The sequence below is a fragment of the Chionomys nivalis genome, chromosome 25 (assembly GCF_950005125.1).
Source record: "Chionomys nivalis chromosome 25, mChiNiv1.1, whole genome shotgun sequence".
NCBI lineage: Eukaryota > Metazoa > Chordata > Mammalia > Rodentia > Cricetidae > Chionomys > Chionomys nivalis.
In genome coordinates this window covers 37,607,224-37,628,190 of record NC_080110.1, presented here as the reverse complement: position 1 = coordinate 37,628,190, position 20,967 = coordinate 37,607,224, and positions in this window count along the sequence as shown.

The window sequence follows — 20,967 nt, the reverse complement described above, 5'->3', positions numbered from 1 at the left end:
TTGGTAATAGGCCTCCTTTCGTGTGTATCCAGGAAGACACTGGATAATGGTTTGTCTTTAGGTGTGCAACTCTTCAGTCAGTTCCCAACAGGCTTCATCGTTTACAGCCAGACACCATGGATATAGGCGCCGATTCCTGCCGCTAACTATGTGTCTTAGGCCATTCATTCTGACCTCCCCAAGCCTCAGTTTCTTTGTGGAAAAATGATGACCTTTAGAGTATGGACACCATAGGGTTAAAATTTAAATTAGAGTCAGACGTGGTGGCACGGGCCCATGATCTCAGTCATTTGGGAGTCCCAGGTAGGAAAACCTCAGGTTCCAGCTTGTCTGGACTATGGAGAGCGTGCAAGGTAGTAACTAGCGCTCTTGGAAGTGGAACAGGTGTGGCTGGTAGGGACTATGAAGTGTCACTGGGGATGCTCTTGAAGACTGGCGTGCTCTCTCTTCCCAACTCTATCACCATGAGCCAAAGTAAATAGTTCTTTACTTTGAAGTTGCTTATCGCAAGTATTTTGTGACCAGCATGGAAACTAACACAACTGTTGCAAACATGGAATATCTCTTTGGAACAGTAAAGATCCCTCTGTCAAATTAACCTTAGCTGCAGAAAGTAAGTCTAGATTAAGCTAAACTCAGAATTTCACTGCTAGACAGTGATCAGAAGAGAAGGTTTGGATGGGAAACCTGAGAAGGTGGTGGACATTCTCCAGCACTAAGGAACAGTTTAGCGTAGTTGGCACACGTCTGGTGCAGCTACACTGTGACAAGCTCTGCAGTGGAGTGTGGTGACCCAAAAACACACAAGACCTGTTCGTTAAACCTGAACACTCGTCGTGGTGCATGCATAAATTTCATAGAAAATTCTTATAAGCTAGGTTGGTCTTGGCAGTGTGGGCTCGTAATCCAGCCCTGGGAAAACGGAGACAGGAGGATTCCTGGAGCTCACTAGCAGTCAATCTAAATGAGTCTGTGAGCTGCAAATGTGCACCAGCTTCCTCAGATCAAAATATTCAATCCCGTGGAAACTTCTTAAGTGGAAAAGCGAGCAACTCAAAGTAGCTTCAAGAAGTCCCTGAAACTGAACAGGTTTGTTAGCAGCACCGCCCACCCCACCCACCCACCCGTCCACAGTAAGCAATAAAAGCTGAGAATCCCACTCAGAAGGAAGGCAGATGAGCAGCAGAGAAAAAACTGAGATGAGAAAAATCTCAAAGAAGCCTCTCTGAGACTAGACTAGATGCCTGGAAGAGGAAACCACAGAGATGCCTGGAAGGGGTTAAAAATGCCAACCAATAAGCTGCCTGCAGGCTGTGTAATGTGCTCCAGGTTTCCCAGGTTCGGGTGAGTCACTCATGCTGGATGGGCCTTGGTGATGCAGCTGTCCTTGAGTCCTTTCTTCTCCTGAAGTAATCTCTTACCCATGGGATCCCTGTCTGGGGTGAGTAGGTGTGTGTGTGTGTGTGTGTGTGTGTGTGTGTGTGTGTGTGTGTGTTCCTCCCAGGAAAAGTTTTGCCACACAGCACAAGGTTAGCGGGAGACTGTGTCTTAAAAATTAGGAATCAATGGGCGAGAGAGATGACTCGACCATTAATTAAGAGCTCTGGCTGCTTATTCCAAAGGTCCTGAGTACAATAGCTAGTACCACATGGTCCACACTGTCTATAATTGTAGTCCCATGAATTCGGATGCCCTCTTCTATTGTGCAGATGTACATGCAGAAAAACAGCTACAAACATAAATAAATAAATAAATAAATAAATAAATAAATAAATAAATCTTTTAAAAAGTTAAGACAGAAACAAATGTGGAAGGAAACCAGATGCCGACCTCCGGTCTCCATGTTTAGGCATACACTTGCAACTAACTACCCAGACAAAAATGCATCCACACAAACACATATACATTAGGCAAAATTTAGAAAAGGATCTCAGCATTAGAATAGAATCAAGACAGCTTTCTAGTACGTATTTGGAGTGAAGAACAGAACTTAACATTGACTTAACGTGTTTAAATACGACAGGACTGGGAAGGGCTTTAAAAGATGAATGACTGGGACAGCAATGGAAACATCATATAATTCATTAACTGAAGAGTCAATGTATCAGCGTAATCTGTTCCGTTATTACAGACACATGTGTAAAATATTGTCAATGCTGTTTAATGACCTCCTGGGGGCACCATAGATTTCCAGACTTTTGGAGGTGTTAAAAATCCAATCAGGCAGTGATGGCACAAACCTTTAATCTCAGCACTTGGGAGGCTGAGGCAGATGGCTGTTTGTGAGTTCAAGGCCAGCTTGGTCTGCAGAACAAGTGACAGTACTGGCTCCATAACTACTTGGAAACGCTGTCTCGAAAAACCAAAAAAACCAAAACCAAAACCAAAACTCCAATCTAGTGGCAGGGGTTTAAATATCCTGAGAAGAAAACTGCTGGTAAAGGGCTGTCCCAACCAAGTGACCACCAGTCCTTTGAGCGTGGTCAATACCTTGGTGGAGAATAAGAAGACCCAGCTAGTGGTGATTGCCCATGACGTAGACCCCATTAGGCTGGTGGTCTTCCTGCCTGCCCTGTGTCGGGGGTCCTCTACTGCATCATCAAGGGGAAGGCCATGCCGGGGCGGCTGGTCCACAGGAAGTCCTGTACCACTGCTGCCTTCCCACAGGTTAGCTCAGAAGCTGCTCTGGCTCAGCTGCTGGAAACTATTAGAACCAATTACAGTGACAGATATGATGAGATCCGCCACCACTGGGAGGCAATGTCCTGGGTCCTAAATCTGTGACTTGAATTGCCAAGCTGGAAGAGGCAAAGGCCAAAGAACTTGTCACTAAACCGGGTTAAATGTACCTGCTAAGTTTTCTGTAAATAAATATGATTACAAACTAAAGAAAATAAATGTCCCGCTCAAAATCCTGTTGGAATTTATTATCACTATGATAAATTCAAAAGGTAGAACCTCTCATATTCCATCCGCCACCTTGTCTGTGTATCATGTGTGTGTGCGTGCATGCATGAGTGTGTGTGTGTGTGTGCTGTCATTGCTTAGACATAATAAATAAGAACTCTACCCCTGAGCTACGGATGGGATCTTTAAGTGATGATTATGTCACACGTCCTCTGTCCTCACGAATGGGCTAGTGCCATCGTTCTGGGAGTGAGATCGTGTTGGAGAGATGAGTTTGTGTAGCTCTCTCCTCTGTCTCACGTATTCTCACTGGTCTCTTCACCATGTTTTGAGACAAAGCCCTGCCACATGCTGAAGCCACAGTTTAGGAATTCCTACCTTCCTGAACCACAAATCAAATAGACTTCTATGGCTTAAAATTTTCCCAGTCTATAGTATTGTGTTAGAGCAGCAGAAAACCAACCTAGATACTGATTTAATCCAATAATCATACAGACATTTCCTTCTGCTTCTAGATCCTGTGGGGTGGAGGGTAGACTGCAAAGGAAGAGAAGGCAAGGGAAATAAAGATTCCTTATTTGCATGGTCTAAGTCTATCCTTGCTGTTAATGCTATCTTTGGCAAATACCCAAATGCTGCTCTTGTGAGGTCCGAGGTTATGCATTGTTTAGATTGCCGCAGAGATCACCCACTGCATGTTTTCCAAGTTGGAATAGGTCTGAGAGCATCTAAGGCCTCCAGGTGGCAACAGCACTCTTAGGAAACTCTGGAGCACTGGAGCCCAGCTAATTTCAGAGGATGTGTTCCAGGTCTGCACTAAAACATCCGTACTGTAACGGAAGGAGCGCAGAGCACTGAGAGTCGGGCCCTCTCCACCCCCCAGGTCTGTGCAGTTCTCCTCTGCTTTCCTTAAATATACGCTGATGTGGCCAATCAAAGAATAAGGAAGCAGCGATGCTTACCAACACAAATGCTTTCTTTGTTATTCTGTCTTTCCGACCATCATTCACAACCTTTTTTTTTTTTTTTTTTTTTTTTTTTTACCACCCTTAATGACTTCTGGACTGACCAGAAATCTCCCTTGAATCTTCATTTCTTAAAGAGTTTTTTTTTATTTTATCCACTGTCTGTTATTGTCATTAGTACTGTATTATTGTTGTTGTCATTATTATGTAATGAATAGGGGGAAAGACCCAACACTTTCAATAGGTCCCCCATTTCTTCTAGCATCCACTTTCACCATGGAAGCTGTGAGGACTGGAGAGCATTGGGGGGAGGCAGGTTGAGTGACTAGAATGGTTTTAAAAATAGAAAGAGAAGATACATGTAATGTAGTATCTCCAACCCTGGGCCTTTGTTTGTTTGTTTGTTTATTGATTTATTGTTATTTTTGTTTTCTTGAGACAGGGTTCCTCTATGTAAACAGCCCAGGCTGTCCTAGAATTCACTCTGTAGACCAGGAAACCTCAAACCCATAGAGATCTGCCTGCCTCTGCCTCTCAAATGCTGGAATTAAAGGTGTCAATGCCATGCCCGGCTAGCCCTGAAACTTTTAAAATTGACTCATTTTAAACACGTGTGGAGGAAGTATGGAATATGAACATATAATGATATCGATATTAGCAATAATTTTAAGAAAAGTGTTAGAACTGAATTTATTTAACTACCTAGTGTCCAACTTCCAAATAATCTCATTTGCTTATCTTCCCCAGCAGCCATTTGATTGTTCACCAATACCCCAGCTAGAGACAAGGGAGGTAAAATAAAGGTACGTCTAATTAAAGGCCACAAGTTTTTCACAAAAGCATCCCTAATATGGCAGGAGAAATGAGGGACTGCTTCATTTCCCAAATGGAACCATAGTGAACAAGTTTTATAAAATGTGAATACAACTGATTCTCTTGGCCCTGGGTTCATTCTCCAACCTTGAGAAACCAAACTAAAACCACATTTGTGCCTTGGAATACATGCTGACGTTTGTGTCCTGCAATACGTGTTGTTGGTGGTGGCAGAGCAGTGATCAAAACTGAAATGACTGCACCGACAAGATGGCTCAGTGGGCAGAGGAGTTGGGCGGAGCTCTATCCCTGTGACCCAGGTGTGGAAGGTAAGAGCACACTCCTCTGACCTTTGTATGCGTGTGTGACATGCATGGGTACCCCCACCCATACACATTCTTTTTAAAACTTAGAAAACTATTTTCTTACCGATGGAGTGTTTCAGAACATTTAATATACAAACATGTATCCCAAAGAGGGTTAAATGGCACCTAGATGCAAGGTGATGGGCATTTTGTGATTTGGGCACAGAATTTAAAACTGTAGCCTTTTACCATCTCAAGGAATGAACACGCCATGAAATTCAGTTTGGGAAACATTGTTTCCTTGATATTTTTCTCTAAATCGATTGCTAAATTATGATGGATAGGAGATCCTTGGGAGAAAACTAATTCAAAATATATTTCAAAATTAATCTTCTGCCAAGTAAGTTTGGCTGTGATTAATTCCTACATTTGTTGTGAGTTGCGTTAAAGAAAAGAGAGCTCTATTTGTTAAACTAGTCATTCATTTCCAAGACGTGAGGACGTCTGTTTGATTGTCAAGGCAGATATGTTAATAGAGAAGGAAAAGGGCAGTTCTGATTTGTGTTTGGGAGCAGACAGCTTCACACTCAAATAGACACAAATGCTTCCTGTTATGGATCATTTATCAATACCAACTTCAACCCAGATGCCAAAGGAAGAAAATGCATGTAAGACTAATCTCGAAATTTATTTCAAGCTGATGAGAAACAACCCAACAGCTAGTTTTTCCGATGATCTATTCTCTACTAAACAACTGCTAGAAGTACTTGGTTAATTTTTAGTGGTCCTCTAAATCAAATGTAATTGCTGTTCTGTGAAGGAATTATTCTCTTAGAGTTAGAAATACATGTGCAGCATATTCGTGAAAAGCAGAGAGATTAGTTACCTCACTGAGGTGCTCCATTGGAATGCCTGACATTCCCATTTTGTGTCTGACTTTTATATCGGTATTGGCAATAAAAGAAACACCATGCATTTCTGATGTGAATTGCTAAGAGAGTTGTTCCAGGACTTTTGGGGCCAATGCAATTATGATTGTAGTCAATGTCAAACTTGCCATTGTTTGGGGCATAAGGAAGCAGAAGAAAGTGCTAGATCCCCCAAACACTATATTTCTTTAAATATAGATATCATGTTGATGATGCCTCGTGCTACTGTTAAAATACATTCCTCTCACTGCGAAATATAAATTCTGACTTTTGAGAAAAAGTGTCCAGGGGTACTAGAGAAGTCATGAACCCGCAGATCAGTAATTTTTAAAACTTAAAGCAAGTGAGGCTGGGAAATAGTAGTTTAATCAAAGTAAACGTAAAGAAATACTAAAGAAATTGAGTCTCTCTCTCTCTCTCTCTCTCTCTCTCTCTCTCTCTCTCTCTCTCCCTGCTTTCTGGTTGCAGACATAATGTAACCAGCTGCCTCAAGCCCCTGTTTCTACAGCTTCTCTTACCATGATGAACTATATTTTTAACTATGAGACAAAGTAAAGCCTTATTTCTAAAAGAAGAAGAACAAGAAGAAAAAAGAAAGAGGGGAAGGAGGAGGAAGAAGAAGAAAGGAAGGAAGAGAGAGAGAGATTGTTTTAGGCATTATGAAATAATATCAGTACATAATCACTACTTATAGGTTAAGTAAAAGCCATCGCTTTCTAGGAAAACCTGCTGATGGTAAAGCTGTGCTTTTACTGTGCTGTGTGTCTTAGTTAGGGTTTCTGTTGCTGTGACCAAAACCCACTGCAGTTGACCTCTGTCAGTCTGACACACACACAGCACTGCCAAGCCGTACTCTTTCCTTTCTCGTTCATACCCAAAGAGCTCACATCAATATCAGTATCACAATATAAAGCATTCAGACTTTTAAAAATCCTACAGTCTTTAAAATTTCAAACACTTGAAAATCTAAAGTCTCCTTAAAATACTCAAAAATCTCGTGGGCTGGAGAGATGGTTCAGTGGTTAAAAACATTGGTTTCTCTTCCAGAGGACCGGGGTTCAATTCCCAGCACCACACAGTAGTACATACTGTCTGTAACTCAAGTTCCAGAGGATCTGACACTCTTACACAAGCATCCATGCAGGCAAAACACCAGTGAGCATTTACGTGTGTGCACACACATGTGCACATACACACCACACACACACATGCACACACGGTCTCTCTCTCTCTCTCTCTCTCTCTCACACACACACACACACACACACACACACCACATACACAGTTCTTTGAAAAAATCTTCAAAATTTCTCTGAAAATTTCATCAAGAAAGGAAGTCAGGACAGGAAATGAAGCAGGGACTGATACAGGGGCCAAGACAGAGTGCTGCTTATTGGCTTGTTCTGCATGACTTTCTCAGTTTGCTTCCTTAGATATCCACAGGATAATACCCAGGGGTGGCACTCCCGCAATGGGCTAGGTCCTCCCACAACTATCACTGATTAGAAACCTGTCCCAATTAGACCTATCCGGTGAGGGAATTTTGAGGCTCCCGTTTTCTCAAATGACTTGTGTCAAGCTGGTATAAACCTCATCAGCAACTATCTAGATAAGTCACATTAGAAAACAAACACTTACCTTTCCTATATGGGCTATGAAAAACATTATATGTAACATCTTTTTACATACCATGAAAAAGGCCATAAGCATATGTCAATTTCCAAAAAAAATCATTAGTTTGCTATAATCTGTTTTCAATATTAAGCCATGTCACTATCTAGGGTCAGTGCAGAAGAAAATATTTATTGGTTGAACAACTACTTTTATCACTTTAGTAAGGAAAATACCTGCAAAGTATATTTGAAAAAGTCTAGATTTCATAACATGCAAACAGTATATACAACTAAACAATAATATGCAAATCCTGGTTGTTAAGATGTGAAATATATTTGGTTGGATGTGTCAACAAAGAAGCTATAAGAGGCAAGTAATTTTTTTAATTCATATTTTTATTAAAAATTTCTGCCCCCCCCCACCTCCCTTTTCCCTCCCCCTCCCCCCACTCCCCACCTCCAACTCCCCTCCTCCTCCCTCTCCAGTCCAAAGAGCCTTCAGTGTTCTCTGCCCTGTGGGAAGTTCAAAGTCCTCCTCCCTCCATTCAGGTCTAGGAAAGTGAGCATCCAAACAGGCCAGGCTCTCACAAAGCCAGTACATACAGTAAGATCAAAACCCAGTGCCATTGTCCTTGGCTTCTCAGCAGCCCTCATTGATCCTATAGCTATACTAATGAATATCTTGCATATCACCATAGAACCTTCATCTGGTGATGGGTGGAGATAGAGACAGAGACCCACATTGGAGCACCGGACTGAGCTCCCAAGGTCCAAATGAGGAGCAGAAGGAGGGAGAACATGAACAAGGAAGTTAGGACCTCAAGGGGTGCACCCACCCACTGAGACGGGACTCACCAAGGCCAGCTGGACTGGGACTGAAAAAGCATGGGATAAAACTGGACTCTCTGAACATGGCGGGCAAGTAAATTTTTATGGGATGCTAATATATACTTCTTAGAACAGCTAAATTTAAAGGTTAAATATACAAACTTCATAAAAACAAATAGGATGATTGGAACCCATATAGACTGTAGAAAAGTTTAGTAATTTCTTTAAAAGTTAAAGATGCATCTACCATATAATCTACCATTTCATTCACGGATAGTTAAGAGAAACGAAAGCATATGTTCATACCAAGAAATACAAGTGGGCTGTCGTGGTATAAAAGAGTTCCATACTAGCCTGGAATGGAGTAAAACAAAGGTTTATTTATTGGGGGTAAACTCACAGAAAGAGCAGTTTTCCGAAGTCCTCTGTGTGCATCGAGAACTGGAATCCAGCAGCCAAAAAGGGGCCTATGCACACTTTATGTCTGCATTTATAGTTTGTGAGACCACACCCAAAGTGGACCAGTATCTGAAAAGCTATTTGCTAAACGAGTTACCATAGCATCTCGCTCTTTTGTCTAAATAAGATAGTTCTAAGCCCAATACAAAATTATATACAATAAGAATGAATATCAAGTATTAAAATTAGAATTACACCCAACACGAACAACATCAAGCAAGAAACATATGCTAAACGTTTCAATAGTTATCTATCTTAAGAAATCTAAGTCTTATATTAGAAATGGCTTGGCAAAGTCATGAGAACAAAATATCTAGTCTCTTATCCCATCAAAGACCTGAGAAGGGAAATAATATTACTTGAGTAAACAGGAAGTACAATCAAGTAACTTCCAAAAAGTGAAAGAAATGACAGACAGCCGGCTACCTGGGCAATCACCCAAAGTCTCATTTGCAATGTTGGGGCAACCAACTTTGACTAAGGCCTAGAGTAACTGGCAGACCCTTTTCAGAAGCAGGAAAATTTGAAAAACTGTCTTACTCTGTCTTGGCAAGATTTGGCAGTCTTTTTGCTTGTATCTTGCTTGTCCATTGTAAATAAGGCGTATTTTGTCAGTGGTTGAGGAGGAGCAGTCTTTGCCCAAAGGCCAGTTTTACAAAGAAGAAAACAAGCTGCAAGTGGAGTGTCTTCAGTGCCCAACGTTCTCTCGGAAATAGATCAGTGCTGTCAGGAGCAATCGTGTCTCACGTCAACAGAACCCTAAGTTATATAAATGTCATATTCTACAGTTCTTTGAAGTGGTTGAAAAATACCCATCTATGCAGAATACAATCTCTATGCATCTAAGTACCTGATTAGTCTAGCTATAAGTATATGACAAACATGTATGACTATTGACCTATAATTCTTAATATCTATATAGCTTAAAGACTAAAGTTTTATATTAAACTATTAAATAATCTTTAAACAAATGTGCAGCAAATGAGAACAATGATCTTAAAATGTAAACAATATGTAAGTATCTTGTCCAAAAGTAGAAATGTATAGTGTAATATGATAAATATATCCTAAAATTGCCTCAATATACAAAATATCTTAAGAAATATTCATGCACACAATATGACAAAATAACTTTGCATGAGTGCACAAATATTATAAACAGAAATAGGAGCATATTCAATATAACAAGTATAATTTGAATTTGTATCAATATACAAGAATCTATATTAATGTTGTGAGGAATCGGTGGGCTGCGTTCCACCCGGCTCCCAGCCGCCTGGCTAGCTTTACCTGAAATAATTACACAGAAACTGTATTCTTTTAAACACTGCTTGGCCCATTAGTTTTAACCTTTTATTGGCTAGCTCTTACATATTGATCTAACCCATTTCTAATATTCTGTGTAGCACCACGAGCTGGCTTACCAGGGAAGATCTTAACCTGCGTCTGTCTGGAGTGGGAGAATCATGGCGACTGCCTGACTCGGTTTCTTTCTCCCAGCATTCTATTCTGTTTACTCCACCCACCTAAGGGTTGGCCTATCAAATGGGACAAGGCAGTTTCTTTATTAACCAATGAAAGTAACTCCTCCATCATATTAATGTAAATTGTCTATAAATAATAGCTCACAAGTATTCTCACTACTACTCACTATTATTATTAGTGTGTGTAAGCTCACACTAATCTCCCTATTATTCCATCCAATCCTTTTATTTTTTTCAAAAGATATCCCCGTGTCTACTTAATTTCCACCTCCATTCTTATAACTCTTATAACGAAGCCCTACCCCTGAGGACAAACGTTGTAGAGAGGGGATGTCATTTTCTAGAATTACTTCCAGCTGTTATGGAGCAATATTATTTCTATGGGATCCTGTAAAAGCTAAAATGATGGTTAAATTTCAAGATTACTGGTAGGGTTTTGCTGAAGTTCTTATTTGAAGTTCTGGCCAGAACATTGTAAGAAGGTGCATCATTTTAGCTAGCCAAGTTGAAGTTATCTTGAGCAATTTGTCACCCAAAACCAAACTTAAAGTGGTGCTATCAGCATAATGACATCATATAAAACAGGTGGAGTCATTGTTGTAAGGCCCCATCTTCTTCCTGGAAATTCCATAGATTACTGCAGGAAAATTTATTGTTCATTATGGAAAACTTAAACATTATTCATATAGACATATATTCAACAAAAGGTACCATAGGGACAAATATAAGTATGGGGAGAAGCAAAATTTTTTGAAATCAGAGTTTTGCTAAAAAAAAAAAAAAAAAAAAAAAGTCCCTAAATTTTTTTCTTCCTTCTAACAATATGCTTAGATTTAGAGAAGGAGAGCCACTGTCCAACTCCCAAGCTGGTTTTGATTTTGAAGTGAGTTGCTGCTATCATTATACTGAAAAGTAGGGCAATATGTATGTTCGGTAAGTGAAATTTTACCCTACAGAAATATGGGTACCATAAATCAGATATCTCTTTGCTTGGTGATTCTTTTTGGATAGCTATCTTTTCTTCTTTAGGCATCTTGATGTCCAAGGTCTCTTGACTTTTTGAAGATGGGTACTTTCCTGCTAAGACCAGAACCCTGCCCCAACCCTTGTGAGGTTCCTTACTACCTATATGGTTGTCACCTCTGTGGATGAGCTGTTATTTTTCTTTCTCAAGAGTTTTCTCTTTTTCAAACAAAATCTTTTTTAATTCTGATAGTATCTATAGCTTTCTTTTCCTGTGGAAACAAGAGTGAAGCCCCTTCCCAAACATAAAACATCTCCTGATTTCCATGCTGAGGTCAACACATCCTTGAAATATACTGACTGATTTAATTGAGACTTTTTTTCTATTATCCAATGTCTCTTTGCTGCCATTGTTCCTTTCTCATTAGCATTAAGAAAATTCAAGGTTAATAAAGCATTATGCAATTTATTTCTGGAGATATGTTTCATCACTGTTTGTTTATCATATCCTTTCTAGTTAAAATTTTTTTTTTTTTTTTTTTTTTTTGGTTTTTCGAGACAGGGTTTCTCTGTGGCTTTGGAGCCTGTCCTGGAACTAGCTCTTGTAGACCAGGCTGGTCTCGAACTCACAGAGATCCGCCTACCTCTGCCTCCCAAGTGCTGGAATTAAAGGCGTGCGCCACCACCGCCCGGCTCTAGTTAAAAATTTGATCTTTCTAAAGCTGCTTGATCTGTAGAATTGTGTGGTATACTTATAATATGCTTTATATTATAATAAACAAAAAAAAGATTTCACTTTCTTAGAGGCATATGCTGGACCATTGTCTGTTTTTATTTGTGCAGGTATACCCATGATGGCCATGACTTCTAGTAGATATGTAATTACCAAAGCAGCCTTTCCTGAGCTCAAGGCAGTTACCATTGGAAACCTGAGTAGGTGTCAATGGTGTGGTGTACATATTTTAATTTTTCAGATTCTATAAAGTGAAACACATCCATCTGCCTGATTTCATTCCTTTCAGTAACTTTTTAAGTTACTCCCTGCACGTGTTTGGTTATAAAGAACAAGAAGAACATCTCCTTATAATCTCCTTAGCTTGTTGCCATGTAGTAGAAAACTTATCTTTTAAACATTTGCTATTGACATGATTTTTTTTTATGAAATTCTGAGGTCTTCAGCACATTTCCAATCAATAATAAATCAATTTCTGCATTACCTTGTATTGGAGGACTTTGCAGACCTGTATGGGATTGGATGTGTGTTATGTATATATGGCAAAGCCTATTCCTGATTATATCTTGAACCTGAATAATAATGAAGTAAATTCTGTATCATCTGGTATAAATTCAGCAGTTTCAATATGCAGAACAACTCTTTCTGCATATTGTGGATCAGCAACTAAACTGAGAGTTTCTTTAAAATCCCTTAGTGCCATGAGAACAGCATATAATTCTGACTTTTGGAGAGAATTATAAGGGCTTTGTTTCACTTTACTTAAATCTTCAGATTTGTAACCTGCCTTTTCTCACTTATTTGCATCAATATAGAATGGAGGGGCTCCAGTTCTTGGTGTGTCCCATACAATGTGGGAAAGGATCCAATTATCTCTCTTTATACAGTTAATTCTATTGCTTTGGGGATAGTTGTGATTCATCTCCAAAAAATCAGCGTAAACTCTTTGCCAGGGTTCATTATCTTCCTATATTTTTTTAATTTCAACATTAGTAAAAGATGCTATAATATCTATTGAGTCTATTCCTGGTAATTGATAAAGTCTCAATTTTCCTTTTATAATCAATTCAGAGACCTTTTCCACATAAGGTTTAATTTTTTTTTACTCAGTTTATGCAGTAAAAAGATTCATTCTAAGATAATATCTTTCCTCTGCATTAAAATTCTTGTAGTGGAATATTTGGAGAGTAATATGACCAGAATGCAGTTAATATTTGGAACTACATGATCCACATGTGCCTTCTGTAATTTCCTCTTCAAAGTTAATTCTTTCTTAGATTCAACTGTTAATTCCCTGGGACTATTAAATGTCTTTGTCACCATCTAAGGTTTTGTTCAAATGAATTATTAGATCAGGTTTTATCCCAGAAGTGGGCCATAGATTGGAAATGTCTCCTATGTCTGATCTCTCCTAAATTGTGTTTTTTGCGTCCTAATTTTCAATAAACCTAGATAATTGTTAGACTCTCCTCTTTGTATTTTTCCAGGAGCAATTTGTAATCCTCAATTACGCAAAAACTTTCTTTACTTCTTCAAACATTTTTTCTAAAAGATCTACATTTGAATCAGATAGCAAAATGTCATCCATATAATAGTAAACTATAGATTTAGGAAACTGCTTATATATTATTTCCAATGACTGACTTACAAAACATTATCACAGGGTAGGACTAATTAACATCCTTGTGAGATGACCCTCCTTTTATATCACTTACTAGGCTGAGAATTATTATAAGTAGGTACTGTGAAGGCAAATTTTTCTCTGTCTTTTTCTTGTAAAGGTGTAGTGAAGAAACAATCTTTTAAATGAATAACTATAAGAGGCCATCCTTTAGGCAATAGGGAAGTCAAAGGAATTCCATACTGTAGAGGGTCCATTGGTTGAATCACCACAGTATTGAACATTCATAATAATCTATCAATAATAGTCTCAAATTATAAATAACCCACCAATAGAGCAATGCATAAATAAATTATATCATGTCTATGCAGTGGATACTTTGCTGCACTAAAGAGGGATGAACCATGGGTAGAATGAACAACAGTAGATGAATCTCAAAATAATCTTTAGTGAAGCAAGTCAGGTGAAAGGGAAAAATCACCTATGAATCTACTCACTGATTGTAGATGATTGCAGAAACTGCACCCTAATCTATAGGGACACAAGGTACCTCAGTGGTTGTCTAGGAGTGAGGGTGGAGAAAGGGACTAATTATTAAATATCTCCAGGATAGCTAGCTGGGAATGATAGAAGTGTTTACACTTTAATTTGGTAGTGATTGCACATGTGTATACAGATGTCAAAACTCATCAACACATATACTGTAAAAAGTGTATTGCTTATTGGATGTTAATTGTGTTTCAATAACGCAGTCAGACATAATAAAAGTGAAAACATATTACTGAAAACCATAGTTACTCAGACTTTAAGTGTCAAGGTGGCTTTGATTTTCTTTTATGGACTTCTCCCAGAAGAGAGTATGTGATGTATGACATAGGAGTAAAGCATTACCAGGTCTGGGATGTAGCAAAGGAGAATGTTTGCTTAGCCTAGTGTGGAGTTTGATCTCCAATGCAAAGAAAAGTCTTTAAAGTAAATGAGTCATTGGTGACTAGTTAAATTTACTTAACAGGTATATTTTTAATATCAACAACTTGAACATAAAGTTAAGTTAATTGCTTTGTCTATGTTCTAGCTATATTCTCAGCTTTTGTAGTGTGTTTCTGCCTGGTTCTTGTAGCCACCTTAAGCTTGTTATAGTTCAGGGTGATACAAAGTGCCTCCTCTAAATCATTTAGATCTGCATTTAAATCCCGATAAGAACACTTATATGGATTCATGGGCAATATCTCTAAATGAAAATAACATTAGCTGTATTTACTTCATAGAATTATTTGGGGTTTAATGGAAACAATTATAAAACACTTGGCAAAAAGTAAGTACTTTATTTTGTTATTAAAAATTCAATTTTCTCCAAAAATCTCTTTAGTAGCATATTTTTTCCTCATAGATCTACAAAAATTCCAATGTCTTAATATAGGAACTATTGGGGAAATACTTAAGATTTGTATTTCTTTAATTATCTACATTATTTTTAAGATTTATTTTTATTCTTAGTTATGTGTATTTGTGTACGTGTCTTGTGTTCTGGTTTGTGCACCTGAGTCCAGGTGCCTTCAGAGGCCAGAAGAAGGCATCAAAACCTCTGGGACTGAATTACAGGTTAGTGGTTGTGAGCTGTAGTGGTTGTGAGCTGCCTGATGTAGATACTGGGAACCAAACCCAGGTCTTCTAGATGAGCTGAACAAATTATTTGTTGTAAGTGAGGAGCGGTGGGCTGCATCCTGCTGCCCAGTTAGCTTAGCCCCTAAAATAATTACACAGAAACTAAATTCATTTAAACACTGCCTGGCCCATTAGTTCCAACCTCTTGTTGGCTAACTCTTACATATTCATTTATCGCATCTCCATTAGTGTGCGTCACCACTTGACTGTGGCTTACCAGCATGAGTCTAACCAGCGTCCATCTCAGAGAGGAGAGCCATGGCGTCTGCCACACTGCCTTCTTCCTCCCAGAATTTTGTTCTGTCTACCACGCCCATCTAAGGGCTGCCCTATCAAAAGGCCTAGGCAGCTTCTTTATTCAACCAATGAAAGCAACACATAAAAAGAAGACTCTTCTACACCAATTATTTACTGCTGAACCCTATCTCTAACCAGAATCACATTATTTTACACAATTTTTTTTAGTTAAAAATTGCTGCCAAGTAAATTCTGGATTCTGTTGTTCTCCTCACATTTACTCTATTTTTGTGAGAGATAATAAAACTCAACAAGCTGTATGAGTTACCCAAGTTACTTACATTAACCCTGGGGATCTACCTCTTCTAACCAGGGACAATACATAACAGTGTATACCACCTCCTAACAACCCATTCAACTATGACTCCCTGGAAGGACTACCCACTGAAAAGGTGAAAGAATAGTGACCTAAGTACTTCCTCAAACCCTCCTCATGTATCAACAAAGCCTGGTAAACATGCCCCTTCAGAATCCAATTCAGATTTAATCCAGGTCAATCCAGGATAATTATTTAAAGAAATATGTATGCTCAGGTTTCCTCCAAGAACTTGGGGTTAGATATGTAGCACAGTTGATAGAGGGCTTGCCTAGAATATACAAAGCCCCGTGTTTGACCTCGAACACATCGGTTGAGGATGGGATGAAATCTCCCTAGGTATTTATAACCAGCAACAAATGACATCAAGAACTGCAGTCTAGCTTCTTGTTTGTTCGTTTGCTTGCTTTGGGCTCTTTTTTACCACACTTTTCCCCCTCCATCTAATTGTAGGATTTTGTTTCCGATGATCTTTCCAGACACAGTTTAAATCAAAGCATGCTAGCTTCTTGCCACTACTGGGCATGTGCAGATTGAGGCATTATGTCAGTGACACCTTTACCTAAATTATTTATTAAAGAAACAGAATAAGACAGTGGCATCCTGGAGAATTCACTACACCTTCTCATTAATTCATTAATCAACACGTTGGGAAATGCCATTAATCAAGTACTCTAATTACAAATCCACATAATTGCACTTGATGATATTTCTTCATCTATAACATCATCCCTCATAAATCTTCTACAAAGAAAAAGAACATGTCAGGTCACTTTCTAAGATCAAGATATATATTATATACTCTTACCTAAAATTATGAAGCTTATCGGGAAGGATAGTCTTTGGTAAACTCATTCTGTTTGTTCCTGATCACATTTCCCTCTTCGGCTCTTATTGAAGGCTCAACAGCTCATCCTAGAGGCTTAGGTGTAGCTCTCAGTCTCATCATGTGTAGCGTCTCGGTTTTAAATGGAAAATTTATTTTTCCAGCTCTAAATTTTAAGCATCTTTTCAGTTCTCTCTAAATTCTCAAAGATTATCTATAGCCAATAGCTTTTGGTAGATCAAATTGCTGGTATCTTTTGGTATTTGAGATACTGTCTGTTCAGACCCTGGGATAACTTGGAGGTGGACATTCTTTGCCATTTTACACCCCTCATCTCCCATTTCTTTTTCTGATTTTTTTTTTTTTTGAGACAAGGTTTCTCTGTATAGCCCTGGCTGTCCTGAAACTCACTCTGTTGCCCAGGTTAGCCTTGAACTCAGAGATCTGCCTGTCTCTGTCTCCTGAGTGCTGGGATTAAAGGCACGTGCCATCACCACCTGGCTCCATTTTTTCTTCTTCTTCATATTTTCCTCCTTCCAGGTGACCATCAACTTTCACAGAAAAGATGGAAGTTACTTGTTTAAGAAGTTGATTAGGGAGCCCAAGGGATCAAGGACACCAGGAAAACATGACTCACAGAATCAGCTAAGCAGGGCTCATGCAAGCTCCCAGAGACTGAAGCCTCCTTCCCTTCACCAGCGTTCTCAGTCCTGTGGATGATAGAATCTGGAGATCTTATCCTGGGAGACATCAATCTAGCAGGCTTTCTGGTGTCTGGTTCTGACATCTTAGAGCTCTTGAGAAGAAGCTCTCAGTTTCCTCTGTGGAATTATCCTCTATTTTCAGTGCAAATTGTGGACTGTCTATTGTGAATTGTGAAAGAAATCAAGTAGTGTTAAAATGTAGATGAAAGTTGTAAGATGAGCTCATTCCCCTAGCAATTAACTTGTTCTTAGTAAATGTTTTCACTTAAACATTATTCTCTTGCCTTTGAATATTTAGAATAGAATATTGTAAAATTCACTCATTTTCTTCTCATGATCCTTTTCAAATCCATTTCCTTAAAAAACTCAAAATGGAAACCCAGTGATGGCACACACCTTTAATCCCAGCACTTAGGAAGCAGAGGCGGGCAGATACCCGAGTTCAAGGCCAGCCTGATCTGCAGAGAGAGATCCTGGAACTACATAGAGAAACCCTGTCCCCAAAAACAAAACAAAACGAACCCCTCAAAGTGTATTTGAATACCCCAATAAGTTTTAAGAGTCTATAAAAGCAACCTATTACAGTGCATAGTAACACACAAATAATCAGGCTAACCACTTTCCACCCGTAAATTCACATTATTGAACATTTGGGATTATCCACCTCTCATTGATGCCATGGTAATTTCTGTGAGACTGTTTTAGCCTTTGGGGATCCCAAATTATATTATTCACCATAATTCATAAGATGGAGTAGGGATGTAGATGTTGATGTTGTATAGCTGTGTATTATTATGATTATTGTGATTATTATTATTAGGGATGATAATAAAATGATGGGAAAGTGACTGGTTCTTAGGATGCACTCAAATACTCTTGAGAAGGAAATGAAGTTCTGTAGAAAGTGGAGCTTAGGCAGTGGCTAGAGAAAAAGAAACTGAAAGATACTCAGACCTTTCCAGGTCCCCCAAAATGAAAAGAAAAATAAAAACTCTCGAGGAGAGACTGTCCCCTCACCAAGGGGAGTGAAAGATGCTTTGGCTGAAAATTTTTCTCTGAATAAATTTTGTTTAATCTTAAAAAAATCACTACATGGTTTATAAATAAAACATGCAAATTTTAAAAGCACCTGCCATTTATCATTTGTTGTAAGCATTCAGTCAACACAACTGCTATTTTTATGTTTTAATACAAGGTGCTTCTGTTGTTTCTGACTTCTGAAACACCAAGTGAGCATTCTGAGAGAGTGGAATGATGGCGTATAGTCCAGAGGATATGCAGTTCCCATGTATTGCTCTCTGTAGTTAACAAGGGTGATTTTTAAAATAAACAATCAAGAGATTCTATGTATTAGACTCTTTTATTGAACTCAATTTTAACATTGTTTTCTCTAAATATATATTCAAATTTATATTGCAGAACCTAAATCTATTTTATTGCTTTTTCTCAAACTGGGTTTAACTTCATTTCACAGTATGACTAACAACTTTGATACCTGGTAAATTCTTGTTCACAATTGAATACAGTGTCTCCAGATGTGGAATAACCATAGCAATCATTTCTCAATTGTTCCTTGATCTTGTTTCTAAAAACTAAATACAATAAGATTGCTGCCTGGTTTGGAAGACTGTTCCTCACTGGAAGCTGTGGGAAGCCTTGGTCTTCTAAATGGCAGTACTAGGTTGGGCAAGGACCTTTTAGAAGGGCATCCTTATTGAGTCTTTGGGGGTGTGTCTTTGAAGGACACTGGAGGACCTCCAATCTCTCTCCCCTCTCCTTTCCTCCCTTCTTGCTTCCTTATTTTCTTCCTTCCTCCTCCTTTTCCTAGTCTTTTTCCACTTTGTGACATGAAGCACGTCCCCTAATTCTACAGTGTACGTTATTTTTATCTTGGATGGAGCTTCCAAGAGCCATTAGCTAAATAAATATCTCCATAGTTCATAAACAGCCAATGTTATGTGTCTCATGAGACTAAGGAAAAATTAAAACAGCTGTCCATCACAGGACCTGTGAACTCAAAAAGAACTAGGGCAGCTAGTACCTGTCAAACCTAGACCAGCAGTGAACTAAATTGTGGGGCGGGGCACTCCAAGGACTGCTCAAGAAATCCATTAATGTTGAGCAAGAAAATGCAAGAAGTTTTGCTTCTTTTGTTTTGAAAATTTTTAGTATAATACATATGCAATTTTATTTAAATAAATTACAATATATGAACAGATGTGTTAAATTATTTGAACTATTATGCATGTGTGAGTAACTAATAATATTTGAAACCATTGGTCTGAAGTGGCAACAGGAGTGGCTCCCCACTCCTTGCCTCTTCCTGCTATGTCCAGAACAAAGTCTGTTTTTTTCTCATTCTATGGGGTACAAGTACCAGGCACATAGAGTTGCCGGAAACTTGCCATGGCCCTGAAATTCTGCACAGGGAATGCCAGTACTCCACTGGGTCTTGCCCCCTGAGCACCATGCCAGACATAGTTACAAAGCAAAAGTGAGGCTAGCCCACAGCATCATTTGTCGCAGTTCCCATCAGAGAAAGGTGCAGGGATGAAGCAGATCTGGAGTTTTATGTTTGCTTCTTCATTGCAGTTTTTATAAATGTACTACATCCCTTAGCCCTGATTCTAGAAGGCATCACTGAGCTGTTTTGGTTCATCAGCTTAAAGTTAACAATGAATAGTAATTAATAGCAGCCTCATAATGACAGTAGACATCCCACTGTCATGTATGACATAATTTGGGATCTCATAGGAAAAATAATGGTTAAGAGTGACAATATTTATTTTGCCTGCTGGAGCTCCAGAAGGAGAAAATGGGGCGGGGGGAAGCCTATAAAGGGAGACTGTCTTGCACAGGGAAGCTTTGGTTGTTTGTTTGTTTTTTTTCTGAGCAAATTTTAATTAATCTAAATATCACTTGAGCCAGCATTTCCTTGCATTAGCAAAAGACTTTGGGTGTTGTCAAGGACTTCATTACAGCGCACTTCCCTGATAAAGGATTCTTGTCTGGATCTAGGGTAACTCCTTAGTCACTTTTGTGTTGCTATCAAAAACAAACAAACTTAAAACTGAGGCTAAAATTCAGTCAGTAAAGTGGGACCCAAGTGTAATCCTCAGTATCTATGTAACAAAGATGGGTACGTTTGCACACACTTATAATCCTAGAGTTTAGGAGGTAGACTGCAATTCTGGTCTAATTGATAAGTTCTAGGTTCCAGGGAGAGATACTAGATCACAAAACAAGGTGGTTCTTTACCAAGGAATGACCTTTGGCCTCCACATGTGTGGGTACACCTCTGCACAAATGTGCAGCTACAGAATTCTACAAGATTTTCAAAGAAGAACTAATACCAATATTCCTCAAATTATTCCACACAATAGAAACAGAAGGAACATCACCAAAATCTTTTCATGAGGCTACAATTACCCTGATACACAAACCACAGAAAAACATTACTAAGAAAGAGAATTACAGGCCAATATCACTTATGAACATTGATGCAAAAATACTAAATAAAATACTGGCAAATCAAGTCC